At 41.2% G+C, this 20,380-nt stretch overlaps 1 protein-coding gene and 1 pseudogene across 2 annotated transcripts in view; one reads left to right on the top strand and one right to left on the bottom strand.

Annotated features, from left to right (window-relative positions):
* JAM3 (junctional adhesion molecule 3) overlaps positions 1-20,380 on the bottom strand; it is an 80,845-nt gene that overhangs the window by 16,596 nt on the left and 43,869 nt on the right. The gene's annotated exons all lie outside the window — the stretch shown is intronic.
* Positions 9,734-10,343, top strand: LOC129008941 (protein tyrosine phosphatase type IVA 2-like; annotated as a pseudogene).

Here is a 20,380-nt window from a genome sequence, read left to right as displayed (position 1 = left end):
GTTTTTTTATCTCTAGTGTTTCTTTTTGATTCTTTCTCAAAATTTCCATCTCTCTGCTCGCACTGTCCATCTGTTCTTGCATGTTATCTACTTATGTTAGCTACTTTTCCCATTAGAACCCTTAGCATATTAATCAGAGTTGTTTTAAATGCCCAGTCTGATAATTCCAACATCTCTTCCATATCAGAGTTCTGATGCTTGCTCCATTTCCTCAAACTGTTTTTGCTTTTTAGTATGCCTTGTACTTTTTGTTGAAAGCCAGACATGATTACCCAGGAAAATAAACTGTAGTAAACAAGGCTTTAGTGTTGTGGTGATAAGGTGTGTGTGTAGGGGGGAAGGATTCTATAGACCTATGATTAGGTCTCAGTCTTTCAGTAAGACTATACCCTTGGGCTGTGATCTTCACCACTGTGTCTCAGTCCCCACTCCCTTTGGGTGGAAAGATGACTAGAGGCGGCTGGAGTTAAGTTCCTAACAAGTGGGATTTCTTCCTGAAACACATAAAAATCAATTACAGTATTACAACATATTAATAAAGTTGGGATGACATGATCATCCCAACTAATGCAGAAAAAGCATCTGAACTAATTGCAACAACCTTTCAAGATAAAAACACTCAGTAAACTAGGAATAGAAAGAACTTTCTATAGATGATAAAGGTCATATATGAAAAACCTATAGCTGACAGCATATTCAGTGGTGAAAGACTCAAAAGTTTTTCCCCTACAATCAGGAACAAGACAACGATGCCCACTTTCACCACTTCTATTCAACATGATACTGGAATTTCTAGCAAGAGCAATTTGTCAAGAAAAAGACAAAAAAGGAATCAAAGTTGGAAAGGAAGTAGGAAAATTATCTCTGTTTGTAGCTGGCATGATCTTAGGTGTAGAAAACCCTACATATTCCACACACCAAAAATATTAGAAATAAATAAATGCGTTCACCAAGGTTGCAGGATACAAAACCAACATGCAGAACTTCTGGTTCTCAGTCTAGCATGCAAACAGCTTGGAAACCCTCATCCATCTTGACAACAAGTAAAAAGCTGAACAACCTGAAAATCAACAACTCTTCTTAGATTTGTCAGAGAATTGAGGTCATAGGTCAAAACACTGTCTCCAGATTGGAGAGACAGACAGGCAGATAAAGAATCCCAACCTGCAGAGCAGAAACTCAGAAGAAGCCTCTGCAGGAACCACCAGTACCAGAGTAGGAAAACCTAAACTATGATTGATGAATCATTGGAGGCTCAGTGCCAACAAGTCTGAAAGTTAAAAACTCTATGGGGCCCAGTCTTAGCAGGCCCCCCCCAGACATTCTTGTGAGTTTTATCTCCAGGAGCCCTCCCTGGTTCTCTCAGTGAAGACGGGAGAAAAATCCCCTCATGCTCCTGGCATAGGGAGGGGAAATGTTAGCCATTTTGAAATACCTCTAAAGCATTCTGTCCTTAACAAGGACTGCCCAAAAGAGAAATTGTCTTACCAGAGTCTAACCTACTGGGATTTAATCAGGATCTAACTGACCTGGATTTGTGTTATAATTTCTTCAAAAATCACAATTATAAACCGAAATTATAAATATTAACTCATGTAATTACCTTTATTGGAGACCTTAATATCTTCATACACCTTCAAGTTATTGTCTAAGTATTCTTTCATTTCGACCTGCGGGTCTCCCTTTCATATTTCCTGTAGAGGTCTGGTGGTAATGAACTCTCAGCTTTCATTTATCTGGCAATGTCTTAATTTCTGCTTCATAGTTGAAGGATGGTTTTGCTGGACATAGAATTCGTGTTTTACAATTGTTTTCTTGCAGCACTTTAAATATATCACCCCACTTCCTTCTGGCCTCCAAGGTTTCTGGTAAAAATTCAGCTTATAGTCTTCTTGAAGATTAATTGTATCTGCTGAGTCACCTCTCTCTGGGTGCTGTTAAGAATTTCTCTTTGTCAAGTTTGATCATGTGTCTCAGTGTGAGTCTCTTTGGTTGATTGTACTTAGAGTCTAGTGAGATTTTCGGATTTGTGGGTCTATGTCCTTCATCAAATTTGGGGAGTTTATTCTTCATTATTTCTTAAAATAATCTTTCTGCCCCGTATTTCTCCTCCTTCTAAAACTCCCACAATGCATATGATGGTCCACGTGTTAGTCCCATGAGTCGCTTAGACTCTGTTCACTTTTCTTCATTCTTTTTCTTTTTGCTCCTCAAACTTGATAATTAATCGTCCTAACTTCTACTTTGCTAATTCTTTCTTCTATCTGCATCAATCTGCTGTTGAACCCCTCTAGTAAATTTTTCATTTCAGTTATTGTATTTTCAGCTCCAAAATTTGTTTCATTTCTGTAATTTCTATGTCTTTATTGATAGTGTGCTTTTCTTCAGGGACTGTTTGCCTGATTGCCTTTAGTTCTTTGTCCATGTTCTCCACTTAGGTGTTTGTGCATATTTTAAACAAATAGTCTTTAGCTAATAAGTCCAATATCTGTGCTGCCTCTGGGACGGTTTCTGTCAATCCATTTAGTTCCTTTAAATGAGCCATGTTTTCCTGTTTCTTTGTATGCTCTGTTATTTGTTGTTGTTGTTGTTGATGCTGTTGTTGAAAATCTGGCATCTGATTATTATAATACGGTTAACTCTGGAATACCTCTCCCCCAAGATTTGCTGTGTTTTTTAAAAAAATTACTGTTTAAGGCTGTAGTAGTCCATTTGAAACTCAGAAGACTATTCCTTTTCAAGTGTGGTCACTGAGGTTCCTTAACCTTGTGTTCAGCTATTATAAGAGTATAATCAAGACTGTCTTAAGTGCCAAAAGCTGAAATAAACAAACACTACAACAACCTCCCCCCCCCCACAAAAAAAGAGCATATTATAGCTGCCTGAGTCTTTGGAGACTGGCTCTGTGCAGGGGTACTCCTTCGTCTCTTAGCTAGGCTTATTCTGAATCTAGACATCAGCCTGGGATGAATCTTAGTATCTTTTCAGGGCTTTTCTGATCATGTGTCTTGCCTGACATGATCACAGCTATTTTCTATCATACATGTGGATGCTTTTGAGAGTCGTAATTTCCTAAGAATCTCACCCAGTTTCTCCTCTGGGCCTTACAGGGCCTACTGTACATGTCCAGCCAGAATCTCTTCAGGCGTCTGTAGGTTTATAGTCACTCTGTAGCTTTTACTAGCAGTGCCCACTGGTTTTACTGCCTGCTTCCCTGATTATACAAGACAGAGACAAGCACCTTGCATTAGGCCTTCAGGTATCCCCCAGAAAGGCTGGAACAGACATACACATTAATTTGCAAATAATGTCTGCTCTGTTCCCTCCGGTTTGAGAGGAAAGCTGGGGAATAGCTGTTGCCTCTTCAAGACCAAAGCAGCTACTATGCCAGGGAGAGGGTAGGGCAAGGGTGTGTAAAAATACCACAAATCTTTCCTACTGGTTTAAAGATGGCTCTTCTTGGTTAGATGTTTGCTCGGTTGCTATAATCTTCATTTGACTGATTTCAGAGCTTCTACAACATCGGTTCAAATAGCTACTGGGTGATTTTTTAATTTTTCTGCTGGTGAACAGGGGCCTGGAACTTCCTAGTCCACCATTTTGCTGAGATCACTATAAGTTAGCCTTGTCACTATTTTTTTTTAGTAATTCTTATTCATCTTTGTATCTGATTCCCAACCATAATACCTAAGAACCCAAGAAGTTTCTGGAAAAGTTACTTATTTTAAGTAGGGGAAAAAGACACAGATAGTTTCAATACAATATGGCAAATGGCATGAGAGAAATCTACACCAGTCCAAACATAGACTGAGTTAGTGTCTTTGCTCTTTCAATGTTTCTTTGATAACGGAGCTCTCATTCTCACTGTAAGTTGGTAAACTGGCATTGTGGGCTTATGTTTTCCCAGGATTTAATTGCTTCAGGTAGAACTAGCAAATGTGTTTTCAATCCAGAACTAGGTGGCTTAATCCAGGACAGAGGTAACTACTCGATGTGCTTATAATTCCATCTTCAAAACTCTGTTACATGCCAAAGCTATGAACTACCTGAGGCCCTGTTTTTAATACTCTTAATGACTTTTTTTTGGAGACAGAATCTCACTCTGTAACCAAGGCTGGAGTGCAGTAGCGCAATCTCGGCTCACTGCAACTTCCGCCTCCCATGTTCAAGCGATTCTCCTGCCTCAGCCTCCTGAGTAGCTGGGACTGTAGGTGCCTGCCACCACGCCCAGCTAATTTTTTGTATTTTAGTAGAGATGGGGTTTCACCGTGTTGCCCAGGCTGGTCTCGCACTCCTGAGCTCAAGCAATCTGCCCACCTCGGCCTCCCAAACTGTTAGGATTACAGGCGTAAGCCATCACGCCTGGCCTCTTAGTGACTTTTAATATGATTTTGCACACTTCAATTTTTCTCAAATGTAAAATATTATTTAAAAACTTACCCTTCTTTCACCAATAACTGAAGATAAGTAAGTTAAACATTTCTGAAGAGGGACCATTTATTATCATTATTCTACTTGCTATCTAGGGACCAATGACTTTCCAGAGGCCCAGAGAATAGCAAGTTTCAAATTTAAAGGCTTTAAATTTGAGACAGTAATTAAAGTTAAAGAAGGTCATAAGGGTGTGGACTTAATCCAATATGACTAGTGTCCTTATAAGAACTTGAAGAGAGGCTGGGTACAGTAGCCCACACCTATAATCCCAGCACTGTCGGAGGCTGAGGCGGGCAGATAACAAGGTCAGGAGATCGAGACCATCCTGGCTAACATTGTGAAACCCCATCTCTACTAAAAATACAAAAAATTAGCCAGGCATGGTGGCGGGTGCCTATAGTCCCAGCTACTTGGGAGGCTGAGGCAGGAGAATGGCGTGAACCTGGGAGGCGGAGCTTGCAGCGAGCCGAGATGGTGCCACTGCACTCCAACCTGGGCGACAGAGCGAGACTCTGTCAAAAAAAAAAAAAAAAAAAAAAAGAACCTGAAGAAATACCAGGGATGTGCCTGCACAGGGGAAAGATGATATGAGGACACAGCAAGAAGGCAGTCACCTACTGGCCAAGGAGAGGCCTCAGGAGAAACCAACCCTGCCAGCACCTTGATTTTGGACTTCCCAGCCTGCAAGACTATGAGAAAATACATTCCTGCTGTTTAAGCCACCTCTTTATGCTATTTTGTTATGCAACTCCTAGTAAACTAATACAGAGGGGAATGGAAATGAATACAGAGCAAGAGAAAGATACAAAAAATGTAAAAATAGTATTTTCTAATGTATTAGTCCATTTTCACACTATAAAGAACTACCAGAGACTGGGTAATTTATAAAGAGAAAAGGTTTAATTGACTCACAGTTCCACATGGCTGAGGAGGCCTCAGGAAACTTACAATCATGGTGGAAGGCATAGGGGAAGCAGGCACCTTCTTCACAAAGCAGCAGGGGAAAGGAGGAGAGAGACAGAGCACACATGCACATGAGTGAGCGAGCAAGGGGGGAACTGCCACACACTTTTAAACCATCAGATCTCATGAGAACTCACAATCATGAGAACAGCATGGGGGGAAGCCAACTCCATAATCCAGTCACCTCCACCAGGGCCCCTTCCTTGACACATGGAGATTACAATTTGAGAAGAGATTTGGGTGGGACACACCGCCAAACCATATCATCTGACTTTATACCAAATACAGAAATTCTAAATTTTTGAGTACCAAAATATGCTTGAATTCACAGCTGACAAAGGCTGTTAAGTATTTTGTTCAAGGACATTTAATCCCAGCTCAGAGAGAGGTGAGTTCTGATGATACAGACTCTGGGGTCCACTCCCAGGAGGCCTGTCTCTGCAGGTGAGCAGAAATAACAAAGGATTTCTAAAACCACATGGAATGGCATCCCCAGCTACACTAAGGAGAAGACTGGACCTCAGGCTATTGTGTTCTCAAGTGATAATAACAATATATCAGCTCAGTTTCAGGCCAAGGCTAAAAAGCCCAAGAGGAAAACCTTTTCTTTTTTCTTTCTTTTCCTTTTTTTTTAAAACTGTAAGCAACACCCCAAAGACTGATTTCACTTTTATAAACAAAAAAACCACTGTTTGACTCACAGTGGGAGTCAATATGTGCTTTCTTAGAGGCACTTGGTTCCCAACAAGAAAGGCACGTCTGTTTGGACATCCAGTGCAGAGAGGAGTAAGGAGTCCTGAGAGTGCACAGGTGATGATGGAGAGGCCCCCTGAATACTGACCAGTCTCACTTACTCTCTTCTATGCCTTTCTTCATGTGATTCTAGGAGCAGCAGTTGTCACTCCATTCTCTGTTGTGCCTACTTGTTAGAAATATATTAAACTAATTCTGTATTTATTTTCAAAGGCATCAAGTTTTATTTTGTTTTGAGATGGAGTCTCACTCTGTCGCTCAGACTAGAATGCAGTGGCATAATCTCAGCTCATTGCAACCTCCACCTCCGGGGCTCAAGTGATCATCCTGCCTGAGCCTCCAGAGTAGCTGGGACTACAGACATGTGCCACCACGTCCGGCTAATTTTTTGTATTTTTAGTAGAAACGGGGTTTCACCATGTTGGTCAGGCTGGTCTCAAACTCCTGACCTCATATGATCTACCTGCCTTGGCCTCCCAAAGTGCTGGGATTATAGGTGTGAGCCACCACGCCCGGCCAAAAGGCATCAAGTTTTAAAATGACTCACTACAATGGTATTAGTTCTTATTCTTGAAACCAGGGCCATCAGACATCACAGTTCCAGAGGTAGGGAAGGAAGTGAAAATGATTCAGATTAATTCCTTAGGGTCACTCTTCAAGACAGTCAGAGCAAGTGGTATCATTTCCAATTTACAACCGATGATGTGGCCAAGTGGCTTGCCTATAGTCCACAGCCAAGTGATGGAGCCAGCACTTCAAGCTGTGTTCTTAAACTCCATGTCTAACACTCTTTCTATTACATTCTGATGCCTACAATTCTTCTTCTTCCTGTGACTTCATGAAAGAGATTAACTACATGCTTTGGTGTTTTGTTTTTATTGTGTGCATGCTTGACCAGAAATGTGGCAAGAGATAATAAAGTTTGATCATTCCTTCTCTATAATCTAGCCACTTATTTCTCAAATGCTAAGTGACACTAAGATGGTCCAAAGGCAAAGCTATCCTACAATGCATCGGTGCCAGTTTATCTGTCACAATGACAGAGAAGGAGAAGTTATTATTATCCTTAAGGCCAGAACGAGGTATTGAACAGCTAATAATCAGTGGGATTTAGAGTGGAGACAAAATTAGGATTCAGAGTTTAGACGGAAGACAGTTTTACTTCCAGATTCATGCCCCTTGCCATGCACAGTGGTATCTAGCACAGTTTTCTACATAGGAAGACCTGACCAAGAAACTGACTTTGCTATCCTAGCTCTGTCATAGACTTCCTGAATCATCTCCAACTCACAGTCCTCAGCAAAATCCCTCCCACATCTGTGTGCTCATGTTTGAACCACACTAATAAAGAAGCTCAGGCAACATGCACTTCTGTATAAAAAGTAACCCAGTTCCGAAGCCTGCTTTGAAGCATGTAGAAACGTGGGTTGCCCTAAGATAAACAGCACAGGCACTTACCAGTCAGGAGGTTTTCCTCTCAGCTCTCAGCAACAGATGACCAAGTCATGCATATAAACAAATCTGCAAGGCACTGCAGCACGGGCAAGACAGAGGATGACAAAGAGAGATGGCAGGGATGGAGCGCACTGTGGCCATCCATCTGCATATGAGTCACCACCTCTGAACAACAGCCTTTTCCTCATTTGTTTAGAGAGCCTCAGCAAAGCAAATGCAGGGTAGAGAGCCAGAGGACCTTGGGATCAATTTCTAAGTTTCACTGTCATCTGGTTAAGTAATTTCTAGGCTCAAGTATTACTAGCATTCCACCTTTATGGACAGTTGTCCACAAGGAAGATATATGCTTTTCCTGGGAAGACAAGGGTGGGACAAGGAAGGGATGTCATAGGAAAACCTACCAGCTATACAGAGCACGAATTTTCACATATGAGGAGCCAGCCAATCAGCAGTGTGCAGAAAGAGAAGGACAGAGAAAAGTGAGACCTTTAGTTTCACAAAGAGCATGATTTTGACATAGAGCAAGTGTGAAGGTATGCTGCTTCCTGTAGATCAGTTGACTATTCTGCTGAAGAGGAAAATGAACCCATTGGGGTGCTTTTTCTGAACAGGCCTGTCAACCAGCTTGTAGGACTGATGTCTAATGTAGAGAAAGAACAAAGCAGACACTGTGCTTTCTCCTACCAACATTTTGATAATTAGCAAAGCAGGAAGGAGCTACAGGGTGAGCACACAGTGCTGCTGGGACTTGAACGAGCTGTATATTCTCCTGAGTATTGTCGGGGCTCACAGCACGTTCTCAACACCGATTCAGCTTCCCAGCACCATCGATGGAAAGATGACTACACTCATGTCCCAGACAGGGGATCGGATGCTAGCGAGGTCAATGGCTACAAGTACAAAGGAAAAACCAGAAGCTGGGAGTTTTGCCTCTTAGTCTCTACTTCTTGCTTTATTTTATAATCTTGTAAGAAGAAATACAATATTAAAATTTATCCAGAACTAAAAAAGAAAGCAACAAATAAAGTGGGAAGAGGATCTGTACGAAAAGGAAAACATGAATCAGACCCTGAAGCCTAAAACGAGATCCCATTGTTTGAGTAAAACCCTATCTTGGATGAGTTTGCAAGGGAAGTGACCTAAAAAAAGCCTCTGACATGATGTGCAGCTGGCACTGTCATCTTCAACACAGCCATCTCTTCCTTCCAGGGAAGATGTGGAACTAAGTTGAGAGAGAGGAGAGGGGGCGGGAGCTGCTTTCGGCTGCGCGTGCAGCAGTGGTGGCGGCGGCACGATCGGCCGGGCCGTAACCGTTGTCCGTCCGGGAGCGGCTGGAGCGGCAGCGGCGGCCGTGCCCCTCGGGAGGCGACACCACAGGGCGGGGGCGGCGGCGGCGGCTGCAGGAGCAGCAGCAAGACAGACTCGTGGAGACGCGCCGCCGCCACCGGGCGGGTGTCGCGCGCTGAGGCTGGGGGGTGTCGTCGTCGCTGCCGCAGAGGTAACTGAGGAGAGAGGCGCCTCCTCGCTCCCGCCACCGCCGGACTTCAATGCCCAGTCCCCAGCTCGCCAGCGTTCTTCGTTGGAATATACGTTGCACATTTATGGCGATTCTGAGTGTGAGGGCAGACTTCTGCCAGGCTCAGCACAGCGTTTTCGCTGACAAGCTTAGAGGTTCTATGTGCCATAATTAATATTGCCTTGAAGACTCCTGGACACAGAGACCGGCCTCAGAAATAGTTGGCTTTTTTATTTTTAATTGCAAGCATATTTCTTTTAATGACTCCAGTAAAATGAAGCATCAAGTAAACAAGTGGAAAGCGACCTACACTTTTAACTTGCCTCACTAGTGCCTAAATGTAGTAAAGGCTGCTTATGTAGTTGGATTTTTTTGGAGTCCGAAGGTATCCATCTGCAGAAATTGAGGCCCAAGTTGAATTTGGATTCAAGTGGATTCTAAATACTTTGCTTATCTTGAAGACAGAAGCTTCATAAGGAATAAACAAGTTGAACAGAGAAAACACTGATAATAGGCATTTTAGTGGTCTTTTTAATGTTTTCTGCTGTGAAACATTTCAAGATTTATTGATTTTTTTCACTTTCCCCATCACACTCACACACACACTCACATTTTTCATTTGCTATAATGAACCGTCCAGCCCCTGTCAAGATCTCCTGTGAGAACATGCGTTTTCTTGTAACTCACAACCCTACCAATGCTACTCTCAACAAGTTCCCACAGGAACTTAAGAAGTATGGAGTGACAACTTTGGTTCGAGTTTGTGATGCTACATATGATAAAGCTCCAGTTGAAAAAGAAGGAATCCACGTTCTAGACTGGCCATTTGATGATGGAGCTCCACCCCCTAATCAGATAGTAGATGATTTGTTAAACCTGTTATAAACCAAATTCTGTGAAGAGCCAGGTTGCTGTGTTGCAGTGCATTGTGTTGCGGGATTGGGAAGGGCACCTGTGCTGGTTGCACTTGCTTTGATTGAATGTGGAATGAAGTACGCAGATGCAGTTCAGTTTATAAGACAAAAAAGAAGGGGGGCATTCAATTCCAAACAGCTGCTTTACTTGGAGAAATACCGACCTAAGATGTGATTACGCTTCAGAGATACCAATGGGCATTGCTGTGTTCAGTAGAAAGAAATGTAAATGAAGGCTGACTTGATTGTGGCATTTAGAGGGAACTCTTGGTACCTGGAAATGTGAATCTGGAATCTTACCTGTGTCATCAAAGTAGTGATGGATTCACCACTCCTCAACCACTCTCCTCATGATTGGAACAAAAGCAAACAAAAAAGAAATCTCTCTATAAAATGAATAAAATGTTTAAGAAAAGAAAAAGAGAAAAGGAATTAATTCAGTGAAGGATGATTTTGCTCCTAGTTTTGGAGTTTGAATTTCTGCCAGGATTGAATTATTTTGAAATCTCCTGTCTTTTTAAACTTTTTCAAAATAGGTCTCTAAGGAAAACCAGCAGAACATTAGCCTGTGCAGAACCATCTGTTTGGGGAGCACACTCTTCGTTATGCTTGGCACATAGATCTCCCTGTGGTGGGATTTTTTCCCTTTTTTGGGGGGCAGGGGTGGTGGTGTATTTTTCCCCTCTTTTTTCCTTCCTGTCCTACATGTCCCTTTTCCCCCTGATCCAAGTTGTAGATGGAATAGAAGCCCTTGTTGCTGTAGATGTGTGTGCAGTCTGGCAGCCTTAAGCCCACCTGGGCACTTTTAAATAAATAAATAAATAAATAAATAAATAAATAAATAAAAGCAGTGACATATAGATATATTATATGATCCAGGTGGTTTTTAGTCTTTACTGATGAAAGGGTGTTCATGTTAGTTTCTTTTCCTCAAAATCCTATCTAATACTAGACAAAGTAGCCAAGAGCCTTTTGTTTTATTTTGATAAATTAGTGGGGAAATGGCATTTTAAGAGGAGTCTCTTCTCAAAGAAGTTAGCTGAGAGTTGAATTCTTCTCTTCCCTAACCAGTGAAGGTAAGTGGATATCCCAGAAACTTGTCTTCTAAAAGGGAGGACTCCAGGCCATCAACAAAGATGTCCAGGCAGTGGGCGTACTTTCTACACCCTGTACAATTGTGGGCTGTAGCGTTACTCTGATTTTCTGTCTAGTATCAGAGAATGCTGGTAGCTTAAAATTTTTATTTTAGGACTTATACTGTGAATTTTCAGGAACGGTCAAAGAAGTAGCAGCGAATTCACATATTTTCGACTTGAGAAATGCTTGTGGTGTTTTCCAAACCGCCCCCTATATGTAAAGTCCAGTTTAACCACTGATTGCCTTGTTATTACTAGGTTCTTTTGAGATTAAAAAAAATCCCTGGTTTAAAACCAACAATGATGCCTAGTGAGTATGTGTCCACAGGCTATAACAGGGTAGAAGAGCGACATCGGGCAACGCAGTGAGTAGCGAAGGGACTGTGTTGCTTGTGAAGCAGTGTAGTAGCATTTCTGCAGATTCTTTGCTGGATTTAGTGTACTCATCTAGAAAAGCTGTTTTTCTGCTCCTCTGTGGAAGGCAGTTACGATCAGGCTGCATGGCCAAGCAGGTAGAGGGGTACCATCAGGGGCTCTCGCACTGTTTTTCCCTCTAAGTATTACATTCTCAGTAGTGCCCTGCTTCTAAGGCTCTGAATACAGGCTTCAAGTCATCTTATCCTGCTGGAATTTGCTGTGCAGAGCCATAAGCCTCCCATTTTGTTAGCGTCAGCTAGGCCAGTAGGAACAGACGGGGACCTTGTCTCACACTGATGATACCTCAAATGTTGGCCGGCTATGTGAACTGCCTATTTCCTATTGCTGGAGTTTTGATTTTTAACTAAATGCAAATCTGTAGATTCTCTCTTCTCCCATCCCAGGAAACAAAACAAAATAATGCTTTCTGAAATTGTTTCTAGGACTTAAAAGTAAAAAATAATGGTATATCCAAAATTCTTCATTTCAAAACACAACAACAGATTCCACTAATATAGACTCAAGATCAAAACCGCACACGTGCTAAGCTAAGATAGACAGTGTTGACTCCAAGGGTTTTGATCAATACCATAACAAACCTTTTCCCTTTGACATACTCTGAATTTTGTTTGGGGGGAGGGTGTGTGTGTGTGTGTCTGTGTGTGTGCACGCACACATGCACGCACTGTCCATCAGTATCAGTGCCTGCCCAAGTTAGGAAAATTACATTCCTGGTTCTGTATTGAGGAGAAGGATGTATAAAGCAACATGAAACATTAGCCCTCATTTTGTTTTAAATTAAAGACTAATGTTAATTGTTCTCAAAACTGGATTTTTTTCCTTAACATTAAAGCAATCTTTTTCTTTTGGATTTAATGAAATATTGCTAGCTGAAGCCAGTTTGACATAGAGAGATGTCAGATTGATTTGAAAGGTGTGCAGCCTGATTTAAAACCAAACCCTGAACCCTTTTAAAGAACAACAAAACATATTTTACACGCTCAAAAAAAAAAAGGAGGGAGCTGGCAGATGGGAATGATAAGGCAGGGGAGGAAATGAGGAAATACTGACTTGCTTCTGTTCACAATGGCCTTCCTAGCTCACACGGCTCCTCAGATTCTTCTCTGGAACTACCGTGTTCTGTTTCCCCTTCCCTTTCCTAATTTGGAACAATTTTAGCAGCTGTGGACAACAACTGCAGTTTCTTATTTCAGTTTTGAGAGACCTTCAGGAAACTGCCAGAGTCTGGGGATCTGATGCCAGACAAGTTATATGACAATCACTTCACTTGTTTAAAATACCATTTCCCAACCCACCTCCCCATGCCCTGGAGCACAGTCCCCCAATTCTAACTCAACAGGCTGGGGAAGGTCTGGATCTGCGCCTTCCCCAGCCTCCGGAGTGACACTATGCACAGCCCCATTTGGGATGCCCTACTAAGGCACTCCTTCTGTGGGGGCCAGACCCAACATCTGGGGTTGGTGCACAGAAACACAGCTCTATTGTTGAGCATGAGGATGATGCCTGCTTTCCTTTACTATTCTGAAGAGTTACTGGCTATAAAATGCTGCTACAGCTTCAGGCAAAAAGAACTAATAACATAAAATATTATTAAAACAATACATTTAAGCCATAACAGATGTTGAGGTAATGTTAGTCTCAGCCCACAAATTTCCTGATTCCATAGAGGCTGGCTCATTTTGATGGATTTTTCTAACAGTTTTCACATAATGGTGTGAGCATCCTGAAGCAGAGTGAGGGTCCATGAAAAACTGAACTCCCAGATTCGTCAAGGTCTGAATGTGCAAATTCCCTGTCCTCTTTCCTTGTGGTAGCAAAACTCATCGGAATAGCAGAGCAGGCCTGTTGACTCATGAACAGAATGCTGGGGCACTGGGAGACGGGAGGCTTCCAACATTAACAATGGCTACTAACATTTAACTGCAGAGATGCTAAGAGAGAAAAATCAATGGTTGTCTTAGCTTTCCACGAAAAATTAAATTAATTTGGGTTTATACTCATTACAGTAAGCCAAGAAGGAAAAGAAGTTCTTTTAGAAAATGTTTCCACTCTGAATCTGATGTGTTGCTCACTAAGAACTAGTTTATGCACGTCTGGCTCTCTAAGGAGTTATATTTAGCTTGCTGGCATTCTGTCCAGTTTGCCTCTTGCTCAAAAGACATTTTTCCTTGACCAGGACTCACGTCAGCATGCATTACTGCGAGGCTGCACTAGCCGCTGAGGCTCAAGCCTAAACATACAACAGCAGTGCAGGCTTTCTAGTGGAGAAAGGCTACATGTTTACCCTTCACAGCAGACCACGGCTGTACAGCTGCTTAGCAGAGTCTACCCTAGAGAAGAATATATTCCATAAGATAGCATCTTTGCAACAATGTCTTAGTTCCTTAACCAATTTTTAAAGGAATTTAAGAGAAAGTGGGGGGTGGGGGGTGGGGGTTGGATAAAGAACACATATCAGCATTTTACAGACCCACTCACCCATACACACAGCAAAGAATATATAGTAAATCGATCAAATATGGGTTCTGACAAGAGCACAGCCAGCTGAAGTCCTGGTTATATTTTGTGACCTGGCTTAACTAAATGGTTATATACAAAACAGACCACTGAAAATAAAAGTATAAAAAGACCCAACCAAGTATTATGGAATTCCAAATAAACCTAGCTGTGATGGTTCATTCTATGTGTCAACTTGGAGGGTTTTTTAGATGAGATTAACATTTAAATTTGTGAACTTTCAGTAAAGCAGACTGCCCTCCATAATGAGGGAGGGCCTCCTCACCTGATCATTTAAATAAAACACAAAGACTGGCCTCCTCTCCAAGAGGAAACTTCTCCGGCAGACTGCCCTGCAGACTTCATTGGCATCGTCGACTCTCCTGGGTCTCCAGCCTGCTAGCCCATACTGCAGATTCTGAACTCATCAGCTTTCTTAATCGTGTGAGTCAATTCCTTATAATACATCTCTATCTCTCTATCTCCTAATAGTTCTGTTTCTCTGGAGAACCCTAAATACTAATACTCTAGCAACGGCACTTCTTAAAAGAAAAATCTTAAGTCATTTCACTGTATATACATTCTATGAAAAGCTCTTCCAGTGGCGATCCTAAAAGCTGAGTCAGAGCAGTACCATGTAACACCCCAGGGTTAAGTCAGCAGGAAGACCTCCAAGCAGGCGCTATTTCTTAGTGTACAATCTTTTCTTTCTATTTGATTCTATCATTTCCAAACCCAAACCACCAAAGATTTCTTGCCAGTCGTGTTGGCTCATGCCTGTGATCCCAGCACTCTGGGAGGCCGAGGAGGGCAGATCACTTGAGATCAGGAGTTTTGAGACCAGCCTGGCCAACATGGCAGAACCCTGTCTCTCCTAAAAAAAAAAAAAAATACAAAAATTAGCCAACGTGCTTGCTTGAACCCAGGAGGTAAAGGCTGCAGTGAGTTGAGATCGTGCCACTGCATTCCTGCCTGAGCAACAGAAGCAAGACTCTGTATCAAAAGAAAAAAAAAAAAAAGATTTCTTGAGCACGAATCTGATTAATCCAGTCAGATAACACCAGAGTAAAACTCCACCTAGCAGCCACCTTAAATAGAAGTGTTTGAAGAAACGGCTACCCTGGAAAGACCGTTAACCAACCCCCCTCCCATCTCCAATTGAAAGGCTTTTAAAGTGTAAGTGGAAAGTCCAGGATTATCATGGGGAGGAAATTATTGCCATGTTAATCGAAGCTATGAGGAAAGACAAAAGAGAAAGGGAATGGCTGGGTCTTATATACACTTTCACCATCAAACCACCAAGTAAAAACATGGATAAAATATCAAAAAAGCAGTGGTGGCAGGGAGAGAGGAGGAAGAGTAAAGGCAGGGTGAAGGCAGCAGAGCAGACAAGGTTGGGTTTGGTGGGAGACAGGCAGGGGGAAGCCAGAGGACAGAGAGGAGGAAGTGAGAATAGCCTGAATGACAGCACCACTTCTATTGTAGTGGTGCAATGACTTCCCAGTGTTTTCAGTAACTCAGGGAGAACCTGTGCAATGGAGATGGAACTGTACAGCATTTGACTTGACTCACCATGGGCTCAGTTCTACACTGAAATAATGGAAATATAAAAATGATGGGTGGAGGGAGGGTCACCATCTTTGCATGAGCCTGGCACTGTCACTTTTTCTAACTGCAGACCAGTCAGACCAATTATAAAATATTCTTGGCTCTAAAGCACAGATGAACACATAAAATCCTCCTGCCTGTTGCCATGAGACCCATCTTAGAGGTACTGAGGCATGACAAATGTGTATGACTAAACACAGAACATGTGTCAAGGCATATTCTTGTTCAGTAAAATAACTCATTTGGAAATACATTATCCCTAACATTTGCCCTGAGCATAAGACCTTGGCATGAAGCTACTTTCTGTGTGAGCCCAGTCCCATAAACACTATTTGCATGTGATTACAGATTCTGGTATCAGAATTCCAAGAGAGGAATGTGTGCTCTCATATGCTACAGAAAAATAATTCAAAGTTATACCTGCATTCCAACTGCAGACATTCTGCATTAACCCCCATCCAGCATAGCCTCTTTAGGGCTCACAGTACCCTTCGGAGGTACATAGAACTAGCCTTCGCTGTTATCTTGAAGACAGTGCAGGAGTGATCACCCTTCTTCAGAATCTGAATGGATGAGCTACTTCAGGAACCGAACTTGAAAACATAAGGGAATTTCACCTACCAAAGACCACTGCATGGAAGATAGGGACCAGTTATTTGTTTGCTTTGTTTTACTCCACTGTCATATCCCACTGTCATATCAACAAGAGGAAACATATTCAAGCTGCAAAACCTGGGCTTTAGGTTTAACATGTTAAAGGAAAAATAAATATGCTATAAAATATTCCAATGGTAACTGGGATGCTGAAGGAAAGTGGAAGGGGTGGTGGTCGTTTTTACAAAACAGTTAAATTCTGAGATGTTCACATCAGTTTTAGTGCAGTCTCTCCTGAGGTAGAACAGACTGCAAACTACCAAGTATTTCTCTCTAATAAGGGAAGACATCAAGACAGCTTTACTTCTTCCCCTCCAATTTGGATTGTTTTTCTTCTTTTTTTGAGATGGAGTTTTTTGCTCTTGTCACCCAGGCTGGAGTGCAATGGCGCGATCTCAGCTCAGTGCAACCTCCGCCTCCCAGGTTCGAGCGATTCTCCTGCCTCAGCCTCCCGAGTAGCTGGGATTACAGGTGCCCACCACCATCCCCGGTTATTTTATTTTACTTTTTTTTTTTTGTAGTTTTAGTAGAGACAGGGTTTCACCATCTCAGCCAGGCTGGTCTCAAACTCCTGACCTCAGATGATCCACCCACCTCAGCCTCCCAAAGTGCTGGGATTACAGGCATGAGCCACTGTGCCCGGTCGTGGATTTTTTTTTTTTTTTTAAGTTTCTTTTTCATGCCTGGTTGTATTGGCTAGAACCTCCAATATGGTGTTAGTAGAAATGGTGTGAGCAGATATCCTTGTCTTGGTTAAACAAATAACTATAAATACATTGTAGGTAATGACAGCCAAGTTTCTCACTGTCAAAGAATGAATACGCAAGGGGAAAATGCTAGAATTAACCCTGTAGTGCTGAATTTGAGTCAGAGATACCACTATAAACTAACATTTATTTTAACATAGATACAAATAGAGAAATAGTATAGATATGTGTGTATACATGGATATAAATACATGTATCTCCTAGCCCTGTCCACCGAGAGCCTAGAAGCAGTGACACCTGATAACCAAAAGCATTTCTAGTACCCAGGTCTAGTTTCCTATATACCATTCTCTAGTAAAATGAATCAGGGCTCCCTGAAAAATGGCTGATTCTAGGGCAGGGAAAATACAAGATAAGCCTGGAGTACCCTGTAGTGTCAGAGAGCAAGAAAGTGCTATAAAACAAACAACAACAAAAAATCCCAGCCACCTGAAAGAGCTTCCAGTGGCCAAAGCTGGAAGATTTTAAGAAAAAAAAAATTATGATACTATTGGATTATAATACAAAGAACACAATACCCATAAATCCACACTAATATGCATAAATGATGAATAAGCAAATAAATGAGGGACACACGCCAGATTTTCTTTACAGGAGAATTACAATGAACAAATGCAGAAAGAATAAGGGAAATAGGAAATAATCATTAGAACACCACAGTAATAACTGCTATAGGGAACATCCACTAATGACTGCCAATATTCATGGAAAAACTTTATCAGAATACTTGAATAGCCTCATAATATCTGATCCACCAAAATATTTATTAATTATTGTGGTAGTTTTAGCATACATCCACAAATTGTCTGATTCTCCTCCCTCCAGGAAGTGAAGCTTAATTCCCATCTCCTTGAGTGTGGGCTGAACTCCTAAAAAATAGAAAGGGAAAAAGAAACATACTAACTTTACAGTGGAGAAACCTTGTAGACACCACCTAAACCTAGTGATCAGGGTAGCAATACCAGCAACATGTCATGATGATATTATATACCCTTTGATATGATGAGAAGGGCACTGCACTTTTATGGTATCTACCCCTCCTCCAATTTTTTATTTATTTATTTATTTTGAGACATGGTCCCATTCTGTCACCCAGGCTTGAATGTAGTGGTGCAATCATGGCTTACTGCAGCCTCAAACTCCTGGACTCAAACCATCTTCCCACCTTGGCCTTCTGAGTAGCTGGGGACTACAGGTGTGTGCCACTATGCCTTGCTAGTTTTTTTTCTTTTTTTTTTTAAGAGACAGGATCTCACATGTTACCCAGGCTGGTCTCAAACTCCTGGGCTCAAGTAATCTTCCCACCTCATTCTCCAAAAGTGCTGGGATTACAGGCATTAGCCACACAGCACCTGACCCCCTCCCCCAATCTATAAACCAAGTCTAATCATGAGAAAACATCAGATAAACTCAAATTGAAGACTTTCTGCAAAACACCTAACCACTACTCTTTAAATATATCAAGGTCATGAGTTATAGCTAATAAACCAACAAAAAAGACAAAACAGAGTTACCCAATAGAAAAGAAGGCATAAAAAGAACAAAAGGAGAACAAAGAACAGATGAAACAAAGGAAAACAAGTGCAAGAGAAAAGACTTAAACCTAACTATATCAGTAAACACAATGTAAATAGTCTAAACATCCCAATTAAATGGCAGATATTGTTAGATTAGATTTTCTCCTAAAAAAGCAAGGCAACTTTAAATATAAAGATACAAAGCTTCAAAATAAAAGGATGAAAAAAGATATACTAAGTTAACACTAGCCAAAAGAAAAGTGGAGTGGCTATATTAGTATCAAAGTATATTTCAGAGCAAAGAATATTACCAGGAATAAAAAAGGTTAGTTCATAATGATAAAGGAAGTCATTTCATAACAATAAATTTAAAAATTGACAGAGGTCAATTCATCAAAAGAACATAAAAATTCTAAACATGTATGTACCTAGTAACAGAGCTTCAAAATATATTATGCAAAAACTGAAAAGAACTGCAAGGAGAAATAAACAAATCCATAGGATTTTTTGTTGGAGATTTTAACACTTCTCTCAATAGCAGAACAAGTGGACAGAAAATCAGTAAGAATGCTGATTTTTAAAAATTCTATCGACTGACTTGACCTACTTCACATTTATAGAACACCTAACCCAAAGACAGCAGAATACATATTTTTTACAAGTGCAAATGGGACATTTACCAAGGTAGACCATATTCCGAGCCATAAAACAAATCACAATACATTTTAAAAGATTCAAGTCATACAAAGTTTGTCTTCTGACCACAGTGAAATTAAAATAGAGATCAGGACAGAAAGGCATCTGAAAAATCCTAATGTTTGGAAACTAACACATTTCTCAATAATCTGTAAGTCAAAGAAGAAACCAAAAGGGAAATTATAAAATGTTTCAGCATGGTACTGGTACCAAAACAGAGATATAGACCAATAGAACAGAACAGAGCCCTCAGAAATAATACCACATATCTACAACCATCTGATCTTTGACAAACCTGAGAAAAACAAGAAATGGGGAAAGGATTCCCTATTTAACAAATGGTGCATGGAAAACTGGCTAGCCATATGTAGAAAGCTAAAACTGGATCCCTTCCTCACACCTTATACAAAAATTAATTCAAGATGGATTAAAGACTTAAATGTTAGACCTAAAACCATAAAAACCCTAGAAGAAAACCATTCAGGACATAGGCATGGGCAAGGACTTCATGTCTAAAACATCAAAAGCAATGGCAACAAAAGCCAAAATTGACAAATGGTATCTAATTAAACTAAAGAGCTTCTGCACAGCAAAAGAAACTACCATCAGAGTGAACAGGCAGCCTACAGAATGGGAGAAAATTTTTGCAATCAACTCATCTGACAAAGGGCTAATATCCAGAATCTACAGTGAACTCAAACAAATTTACAAGAAAAAAACAAACAACCCCATCAACAAGTGGGCAAAGGATATGAACAGACACTTCTCAAAAGAAGACATTTATGCAGCCAAAAGACACATGAAGAAATGCTCATCATCACTGGCCATCAGATAAATGCACATCAAAACCACAATGAGATACCATCTCACACCAGTTAGAATGGCGATCATTAAAAAGTCAGGAAACAAGTGCTGGAGAGGATGTGGAGAAATAGGAACACTTTTACACTGTTGGTGGGATTGTAAACTAGTTCAACCATTGTGGAAGTCAGTATGGCGATTCCTCAGCGATCTAGAACTAGAAATACCATTT

The sequence above is a fragment of the Pongo pygmaeus genome, chromosome 9 (genome assembly GCF_028885625.2).
Source record: "Pongo pygmaeus isolate AG05252 chromosome 9, NHGRI_mPonPyg2-v2.0_pri, whole genome shotgun sequence".
Taxonomy (NCBI): domain Eukaryota; kingdom Metazoa; phylum Chordata; class Mammalia; order Primates; family Hominidae; genus Pongo; species Pongo pygmaeus.
Note: the sequence above shows the minus strand (reverse complement) of the source record. Positions and strands in the feature narration are given on the sequence as shown.